A 9744-nucleotide genomic window follows, 5' to 3' on the forward strand; every position below is an offset into this window, starting at 1 on the left:
TACGAGGAGCTGAAAGTGCGTCTGAGAGAGATGACAAATGAAAATGCCAGGCGCGCAGAAGAAAATTCTCAGCTCCGTGGGCAGAAGGAGCGGATAGACGAGGTTCGATCTGACAACGCTGCTCTGAAGGGGAAACTCGTGCAAGTGACAGAGCAGCGAAATTCTGCCATCGGAGAGGCCAAACGTCTTCAAACACGACTGCAAGATCTGGGTTGTGAACTGAAAGCCATGAGACAACTGGCAGGACGAAGGCAACAACAGGAGAACGACCTCGAGGAAACAAGGCGACTGCTGCAGAAGAAGAAAGAGGAAGTTGAGCATTTGCAGAGGGCTTGGGCAGAGCAAAGAAGGACACATGAGGAAGACACGCAAGCGTCTCAAGCGCAGCTGAGAGAATTAGAGAAACAGAATCAGCACCAAAGTCAACAATGGGAGCTGCTCTCTCAGCAACTTGAGCAAGAAAAAAGAAAAGAATCCAACCGTGTCGGTTCAGGACTACCACAGGTGACATCTTCTCCCACAGCACAGGCCTATGCAGAGCAGTCCCATGACCTTTGCAACCGCGAAGACAGCTCTGATGTTTCTGAGGAGGCAACCAAGGTCCCGGCATCCCACACAAGCACCTCGACATCAGATGCCGCACACAACAGTCCTGGGTGCCGCCTTCTTTCAGACCAGGGCCCTGTGCATGGGAACGAAGAAGCAGGAGCAGAGCATGTGTCCTTCATCCTGCAGTCCTCGGAAGAAGAATCGCTAAAACTTCGAAAATTTTTAGCTCGATACAGCTACGATCCTTTCGAGGGTCCTAATGAGCACCCCGAAGCAGAGCTTCCTCTGACTGCGGGAGAATACGTCTATGTCTATGGAGACATGGATGAAGACGGCTGGTTTGTGGGAGAGCTGACGGATGGCACGAGAGGATTTGTCCCCTCTAATTTGGTAGAAGAAGTTTCAGACGATGACCTGGTGACAACTGTGCCTCCAGAGCTACGTGATCTCCTGCAGGATAGCGATGATGAACTGAGATCTTGCAGCAGGAGAGGAAGGAAGAAACGGAGGAATCGGAGGAATAAATAAAGATCTTGACCAAGGAATCTGTGTCCCCTGTGTCTCCCCCCCTTCTCCCTCCCCTTCCACAGCTTTTATTGCTGAGCGTGACGTTGCCGTATGGACTATCCCTTTGGTCTTTTTGGGTCAGCTGCCCTGGCAATGCCCCCTCCCCACCTCTTGCCCACAGCCAGCCGACTGGATTTGGGGCTGGGGGGTGGCAGAGGGAGGGCGCTGTGGGAGTCCTGATGCTGTGCCAGCACGGCTCAGCAGTAGACAAAACACATTGGTGCAATATCAAGTCAGTTCTAGCCAGAAGTACAGAGCATAGTGCTGCATGGGCTGCTGTGGGGAAGGTTGAGTCCATCCCAGGCAGACCCAGAACACCATACCCACCGTGGTGGGGATGGTATGACCAGGCAGGGTCTAGAGGGGTGGCTGGATCCCCACTGAAAAAGTCGTCAGGGGGCTGTGGAAAGGCTGCTCAGCCTGTAACTTGTGAAGCTTCTGCTCCCTGCTACGAGCTGCTTGGAAAGGCCCGGCTCTTTCAGAACCCACTTTCCCCTTTGGACCAACGGCCCAGGTGTGCTCGGGGCAGCGGTCTGTGCCAGCTGTGACGCATTTCACACCATTGCTGCTTCTGGAAGCCTGCTGCAGGCCCACCGTGCCTGCTGCCGCCATCGTTCACCCGGCTCTGCCACAAGCACCTTGTTTCTCCTCAGGTGTGGCCTCGAGTGAGCTGTCCCCTCCTGGCTGCCTGCAGGAGAGCTTCAGGGGCCTCAAAGAGAAGGCTCTGCTGGGCTCCGCTGTCACTTTGCCCTTTGGAACAAAAGCGCAAACCTGCGCTACAGCACCGCCGTCGTGCAGCCATCTGGGAGCACAACCAACAGGCTCCCTGAGAATCCCCCGTGCCCCCCAGCGTGCCCCCCATTTTCACTCGCCTGTGCCCCCGCTCCCATATGTCCCCCTTTCCCCTCACTATTTCAACTCCCATGTCCCCACCAGTAGTTTCCCAGTGAGCTACGTCCACGGGGCCTGAGGGAACCGGTGGACTTGCTAAGCCACTGGCCATCATACAGGAGAGGCTGTGGAAGTCTGTTTAAGTAGTTCCCACTGACTGGAGGAGAGGAAACATAGCCCCCATTCTACAAAGGGGAAAATGGAAGACCTGGGAGCTACAAGCCTTCCTCCCTTTGTGGGGGTGCAGAGCCTTCACCACCCTCAGGCGGGAGGCAGAGCTGAGGCAGGGCCGGGCTGGGTGGGGGGGGGCGCTCTGGAAGGTTCTGTGCTGTGGGGCGTGCTGGGGGGGGGCACTGGGAGGGGCTGTCCTTAAGGTCAGTGGTCATTAAGGTCCCCTCCAACCCAAAGCATTCTAGGATTCTGTTTCTAAAAACACCTCTTCTGTTCCATCCCAGTAATAATAAACAGCACAAGCAGAAATCAGCTCTGCCAGCCTGGGGTGTCCCCATGCATTCAGGTCGTCCTCATCCCCCCCACACTCACGCTACAGCCTGCCCCATGGGAGGCCAAGGGGAGATGTTTCCCCTGCAGTTGCAGCTCTCCAGCAAAGGCCCTGGACTGAATGGAACAGGCGGTGCTGGAGCTACACCGGGGGTGCTTGGAGGGCTTGTAGGCACAGTAAAAGATGCATTTCAAACAGCCCAGCTGGGCCCTGCTCGTGTCCCGCAGCCCGAAGGAGATGCCAGCACGGACGCGCTTTGAACCAGGGCATTTACTGGGGTAAATCCAGGTATGGGGGGCAGTGACCCACCCCTGGGTGCTACTGACCACTGGTCAATATGCAGATCCCTGAGGAATGCCACTCGTTACTGGTTTCTGCCTGGACACTGAGCCTCTGACCGCTACTCTTTGAGTGCAACCATCTCGCCAATTCCTTACCCACCGAGTTGTCCGTCCATCCGATCCATGTCTCTCCAGTTTAGAGATCATGGGGGACAGTGCAAGTGCTTTGCACGAGTCCAGGTAGATGATGTCCGTTGCTCTTTCCCTACCCACCAATGCTGCAACCCCATCATAGAAGGGCACCAGATTTGTCAGGCATGATCTGCCCCGAGTGAAGCCGTGTTGTCTGTCACCAATCGCCTCCTTATTTTCTATAGCCCTCAGCAACAACTTCTCAGGTACGACGGACAGTGGGTGGTGAAGGCTGTGCACCCCCACAAAGGGAGGAAGGCTTGTAGCTCCCAGGTCTTCCATTTTCCCCTTTTTAGAATGGGGGCTATGTTTCCTCTCCTCCAGTCAGTGGGAACTACTTAAACAGACTTCCACAGCCTCTCCTGTATGATGGCCAGTGGCTTAGCAAGTCCACCGGTTCCCTCAGGCCCCGTGGACGTAGCTCACTGGGAAACTACTGGTGGGGACATGGGAGTTGAAATAGTGAGGGGAAAGGGGGACATATGGGAGCGGGGGCACAGGCGAGTGAAAATGGGGGGCACGCTGGGGGGCACGGGGGATTCTCAGGGAGCCTGTTGGTTGTGCTCCCAGATGGCTGCACGACGGCGGTGCTGTAGCGCAGGTTTGCGCTTTTGTTCCAAAGGGCAAAGTGACAGCGGAGCCCAGCAGAGCCTTCTCTTTGAGGCCCCTGAAGCTCTCCTGCAGGCAGCCAGGAGGGGACAGCTCACTCGAGGCCACACCTGAGGAGAAACAAGGTGCTTGTGGCAGAGCCGGGTGAACGATGGCGGCAGCAGGCACGGTGGGCCTGCAGCAGGCTTCCAGAAGCAGCAATGGTGTGAAATGCGTCACAGCTGGCACAGACCGCTGCCCCGAGCACACCTGGGCCGTTGGTCCAAAGGGGAAAGTGGGTTCTGAAAGAGCCGGGCCTTTCCAAGCAGCTCGTAGCAGGGAGCAGAAGCTTCACAAGTTACAGGCTGAGCAGCCTTTCCACAGCCCCCTGACGACTTTTTCAGTGGGGATCCAGCCACCCCTCTAGACCCTGCCTGGTCATACCATCCCCACCACGGTGGGTATGGTGTTCTGGGTCTGCCTGGGATGGACTCAACCTTCCCCACAGCAGCCCATGCAGCACTATGCTCTGTACTTCTGGCTAGAACTGACTTGATATTGCACCAATGTGTTTTGTCTACTGCTGAGCCGTGCTGGCACAGCATCAGGACTCCCACAGCGCCCTCCCTCTGCCACCCCCCAGCCCCAAATCCAGTCGGCTGGCTGTGGGCAAGAGGTGGGGAGGGGGCATTGCCAGGGCAGCTGACCCAAAAAGACCAAAGGGATAGTCCATACGGCAACGTCACGCTCAGCAATAAAAGCTGTGGAAGGGGAGGGAGAAGGGGGGGAGACACAGGGGACACAGATTCCTTGGTCAAGATCTTTATTTATTCCTCCGATTCCTCCGTTTCTTCCTTCCTCTCCTGCTGCAAGATCTCAGTTCATCATCGCTATCCTGCAGGAGATCACGTAGCTCTGGAGGCACAGTTGTCACCAGGTCATCGTCTGAAACTTCTTCTACCAAATTAGAGGGGACAAATCCTCTCGTGCCATCCGTCAGCTCTCCCACAAACCAGCCGTCTTCATCCATGTCTCCATAGACATAGACGTATTCTCCCGCAGTCAGAGGAAGCTCTGCTTCGGGGTGCTCATTAGGACCCTCGAAAGGATCGTAGCTGTATCGAGCTAAAAATTTTCGAAGTTTTAGCGATTCTTCTTCCGAGGACTGCAGGATGAAGGACACATGCTCTGCTCCTGCTTCTTCGTTCCCATGCACAGGGCCCTGGTCTGAAAGAAGGCGGCACCCAGGACTGTTGTGTGCGGCATCTGATGTCGAGGTGCTTGTGTGGGATGCCGGGACCTTGGTTGCCTCCTCAGAAACATCAGAGCTGTCTTCGCGGTTGCAAAGGTCATGGGACTGCTCTGCATAGGCCTGTGCTGTGGGAGAAGATGTCACCTGTGGTAGTCCTGAACCGACACGGTTGGATTCTTTTCTTTTTTCTTGCTCAAGTTGCTGAGAGAGCAGCTCCCATTGTTGACTTTGGTGCTGATTCTGTTTCTCTAATTCTCTCAGCTGCGCTTGAGACGCTTGCGTGTCTTCCTCATGTGTCCTTCTTTGCTCTGCCCAAGCCCTCTGCAAATGCTCAACTTCCTCTTTCTTCTTCTGCAGCAGTCGCCTTGTTTCCTCGAGGTCGTTCTCCTGTTGTTGCCTTCGTCCTGCCAGTTGTCTCATGGCTTTCAGTTCACAACCCAGATCTTGCAGTCGTGTTTGAAGACGTTTGGCCTCTCCGATGGCAGAATTTCGCTGCTCTGTCACTTGCACGAGTTTCCCCTTCAGAGCAGCGTTGTCAGATCGAACCTCGTCTATCCGCTCCTTCTGCCCACGGAGCTGAGAATTTTCTTCTGCGCGCCTGGCATTTTCATTTGTCATCTCTCTCAGACGCACTTTCAGCTCCTCGTACCTTTGCTGCAGTCTTGAGCGTTCCTGATCCAGGTTCCTGTGAGGCCTAAGTTTTGTCCCAGCCTCGGTTTCCGATTCCCCTCTCTGCTGCTGGTCGACCTGCTCTGTCTTTGCAGCAGTCTTTCCAGATTTCAGGTCGGTCTCTTTCAGTTGCCTGGTGTTTTCTTTCAGGTGCTTGGTAAGGAGGCCTAGCATACTAGTCTTCTGCTGGAGCCTCTCCACCTCCTCCCCCAGTTCCAGAGCGCTTTCCTTCCCCAGAAGGCGGGTCTCCTCTTGAAGGACACCGCATTGCCTCTGCAGGTCCTCCAGGGCATGCTGCAGATGAGCTTTCTCCTGCAGCAGCTGGCTGTCTCCACTGCCAGGTGGGCAGGCCTCTTGTTGCGCTGCCACCTGAACACCCACGTCTGTGACCGCCCGCCCGCAGCTCTTCCCTTCTCCCTGGAGGTGAGCTTTTAAGCTGGAGTGGGTTGTCTGCTGCCCTCCTCCCCCAGCAGCACCAGATGCACCGGGGCTCTTCGAAGAGCAGGTCCCGGTGGTCCCTGCGCCCAGGCGAGTCTGCAGGCGGTGCCAGGCCGCAGCCCTGTCTTCGCTGTGGGAGGCAGACGGCCTCCCCTCAGCCTGCTCCAGGATGTACTGCTGGAAGAGCCTTCTCTGCAGTTCCAGTTCATTTTGGAGGCTTACGATGCGGGCGGTCTGCTTGCTGTCCTTCCGCCAGTGGAGCTGCCTGTGGACCTCCTGCAGCTTGCTGCGGGCCTCGCTGCTGCTGCTGCAGCCGTGCCTCACCAGCTCCTCGGCCAGCTCCTGCTGCAGGTCCCGCGCCTGGCGGACGGCGTCGTCCCGCTGCTCTTGGAGCAACTCCTGTGCCTGGCGCCACTCGGCCTCCTTCTCACGCAGCAGCTGACGGATCTCTGTTGCCCGCTGCTTCTGGCTCAGCTCCCACAGCCGCTGCAGCTCCCGTGCCCGTTGCTGCTCCCATCTGGAGCGTAGCTTCTCAGCCAGAAGCTGCCGCTCCTGCTCTGCCATCTTCTTTATCTGGCGGGTTTCATCAGCAAAGCGGCGGTGCAGCTCCTGCGAGTGGAGACGCTCGGCCTCCAGCTGGGCCCGCAGCGCCTCCAGCTCCTGCCTGTGCTCCTCCTGCTGCACAGGCCTGCTGGGGGGTCGCGCTGGGCCCCGACGGGATGAGGGGTGACTGTGCGCCACGGGCCCCTGGCCCACACCACCCCGGATCATGGCTTAAGGGATGAGAACGATGAACGTTCACCAAACGCTGCCAGCAATAGCCACCAGCGATCGCACGGCCTGGGCCTCTGAGGGACAGCAGCCTCTGAGCCCTCAGCAGACACCGGCTCCCAGCACCGCGCAGCAGCAGAGGTCGCCTCTGCCACTGGCCCGGCCTGGGCGAGCGCGGCCTTATATAGTGTCCGGGTGATGGCGTCATAGAGGAGGGATGACGTCATATGACCTTATATGGTGCGTGCCCGCCCGGACACACCCCGACAGCCTCAGCGCAAGGGGTGCAGAGGAGGGAGGTGAAGGGTTGTTAACGAGTGCAGACGGAGCCCCCGCGCAGGTGCGCAACGAGAATGTGTCTGTGAGGCCTCAGGCACGGGCACAGCTTACGGGTCTGGGCCACGTCTGTCCTTTAGTGGGGGAAGCGTGGTAGTGATGACATACAGCATTACACAGCCATTAGCATGGGCTGTTAACGAGGGTTAACAACCCCTAGAAGGGTTGTTAACGAGGTCATTTGACGTCATCCCTCCTCTATGACGCCATCACCCGGACACTATATAAGGCCGCGCTCGCCCAGGCCGGGCCAGTGGCAGAGGCGACCTCTGCTGCTGCGCGGTGCTGGGAGCCGGTGTCTGCTGAGGGCTCAGAGGCTGCTGTCCCTCAGAGGTCCAGGCCGTGCGATCGCTGGTGGCTATTGCTGGCAGCGTTTGGTGAACGTTCATCGTTCTCATCCCTTAAGCCATGATCCGGGGTGGTGTGGGCCAGGGGCCCGTGGCGCACAGTCACCCCTCATCCCGTCGGGGCCCAGCGCGACCCCCCAGCAGGCCTGTGCAGCAGGAGGAGCACAGGCAGGAGCTGGAGGCGCTGCGGGCCCAGCTGGAGGCCGAGCGTCTCCACTCGCAGGAGCTGCACCGCCGCTTTGCTGATGAAACCCGCCAGATAAAGAAGATGGCAGAGCAGGAGCGGCAGCTTCTGGCTGAGAAGCTACGCTCCAGATGGGAGCAGCAACGGGCACGGGAGCTGCAGCGGCTGTGGGAGCTGAGCCAGAAGCAGCGGGCAACAGAGATCCGTCAGCTGCTGCGTGAGAAGGAGGCCGAGTGGCGCCAGGCACAGGAGTTGCTCCAAGAGCAGCGGGACGACGCCGTCCGCCAGGCGCGGGACCTGCAGCAGGAGCTGGCCGAGGAGCTGGTGAGGCACGGCTGCAGCAGCAGCAGCGAGGCCCGCAGCAAGCTGCAGGAGGTCCACAGGCAGCTCCACTGGCGGAAGGACAGCAAGCAGACTGCCCGCATCGTAAGCCTCCAAAATGAACTGGAACTGCAGAGAAGGCTCTTCCAGCAGTACATCCTGGAGCAGGCTGAGGGGAGGCCGTCTGCCTCCCACAGCGAAGACAGGGCTGCGGCCTGGCACCGCCTGCAGACTCGCCTGGGCGCAGGGACCACCGGGACCTGCTCTTCGAAGAGCCCCGGTGCATCTGGTGCTGCTGGGGGAGGAGGGCAGCAGACAACCCACTCCAGCTTAAAAGCTCACCTCCAGGGAGAAGGGAAGAGCTGCGGGCGGGCGGTCACAGACGTGGGTGTTCAGGTGGCAGCGCAACAAGAGGCCTGCCCACCTGGCAGTGGAGACAGCCAGCTGCTGCAGGAGAAAGCTCATCTGCAGCATGCCCTGGAGGACCTGCAGAGGCAATGCGGTGTCCTTCAAGAGGAGACCCGCCTTCTGGGGAAGGAAAGCGCTCTGGAACTGGGGGAGGAGGTGGAGAGGCTCCAGCAGAAGACTAGTATGCTAGGCCTCCTTACCAAGCACCTGAAAGAAAACACCAGGCAACTGAAAGAGACCGACCTGAAATCTGGAAAGACTGCTGCAAAGACAGAGCAGGTCGACCAGCAGCAGAGAGGGGAATCGGAAACCGAGGCTGGGAAAAAACTTAGGCCTCACAGGAACCTGGATCAGGAACGCTCAAGACTGCAGCAAAGGTACGAGGAGCTGAAAGTGCGTCTGAGAGAGATGACAAATGAAAATGCCAGGCGCGCAGAAGAAAATTCTCAGCTCCGTGGGCAGAAGGAGCGGATAGACGAGGTTCGATCTGACAACGCTGCTCTGAAGGGGAAACTCGTGCAAGTGACAGAGCAGCGAAATTCTGCCATCGGAGAGGCCAAACGTCTTCAAACACGACTGCAAGATCTGGGTTGTGAACTGAAAGCCATGAAACAACTGGCAGGACGAAGGCAACAACAGGAGAACGACCTCGAGGAAACAAGGCGACTGCTGCAGAAGAAGAAAGAGGAAGTTGAGCATTTGCAGAGGGCTTGGGCAGAGCAAAGAAGGACACATGAGGAAGACACGCAAGCGTCTCAAGCGCAGCTGAGAGAATTAGAGAAACAGAATCAGCACCAAAGTCAACAATGGGAGCTGCTCTCTCAGCAACTTGAGCAAGAAAAAAGAAAAGAATCCAACCGTGTCGGTTCAGGACTACCACAGGTGACATCTTCTCCCACAGCACAGGCCTATGCAGAGCAGTCCCATGACCTTTGCAACCGCGAAGACAGCTCTGATGTTTCTGAGGAGGCAACCAAGGTCCCGGCATCCCACACAAGCACCTCGACATCAGATGCCGCACACAACAGTCCTGGGTGCCGCCTTCTTTCAGACCAGGGCCCTGTGCATGGGAACGAAGAAGCAGGAGCAGAGCATGTGTCCTTCATCCTGCAGTCCTCGGAAGAAGAATCGCTAAAACTTCGAAAATTTTTAGCTCGATACAGCTACGATCCTTTCGAGGGTCCTAATGAGCACCCCGAAGCAGAGCTTCCTCTGACTGCGGGAGAATACGTCTATGTCTATGGAGACATGGATGAAGACGGCTGGTTTGTGGGAGAGCTGACGGATGGCACGAGAGGATTTGTCCCCTCTAATTTGGTAGAAGAAGTTTCAGACGATGACCTGGTGACAACTGTGCCTCCAGAGCTACGTGATCTCCTGCAGGATAGCGATGATGAACTGAGATCTTGCAGCAGGAGAGGAAGGAAGAAACGGAGGAATCGGAGGAA

Source organism: Anser brachyrhynchus, assembly GCF_964034855.1.
Source record: "Anser brachyrhynchus genome assembly, chromosome: 29".
Taxonomy (NCBI): Eukaryota; Metazoa; Chordata; class Aves; order Anseriformes; family Anatidae; genus Anser; species Anser brachyrhynchus.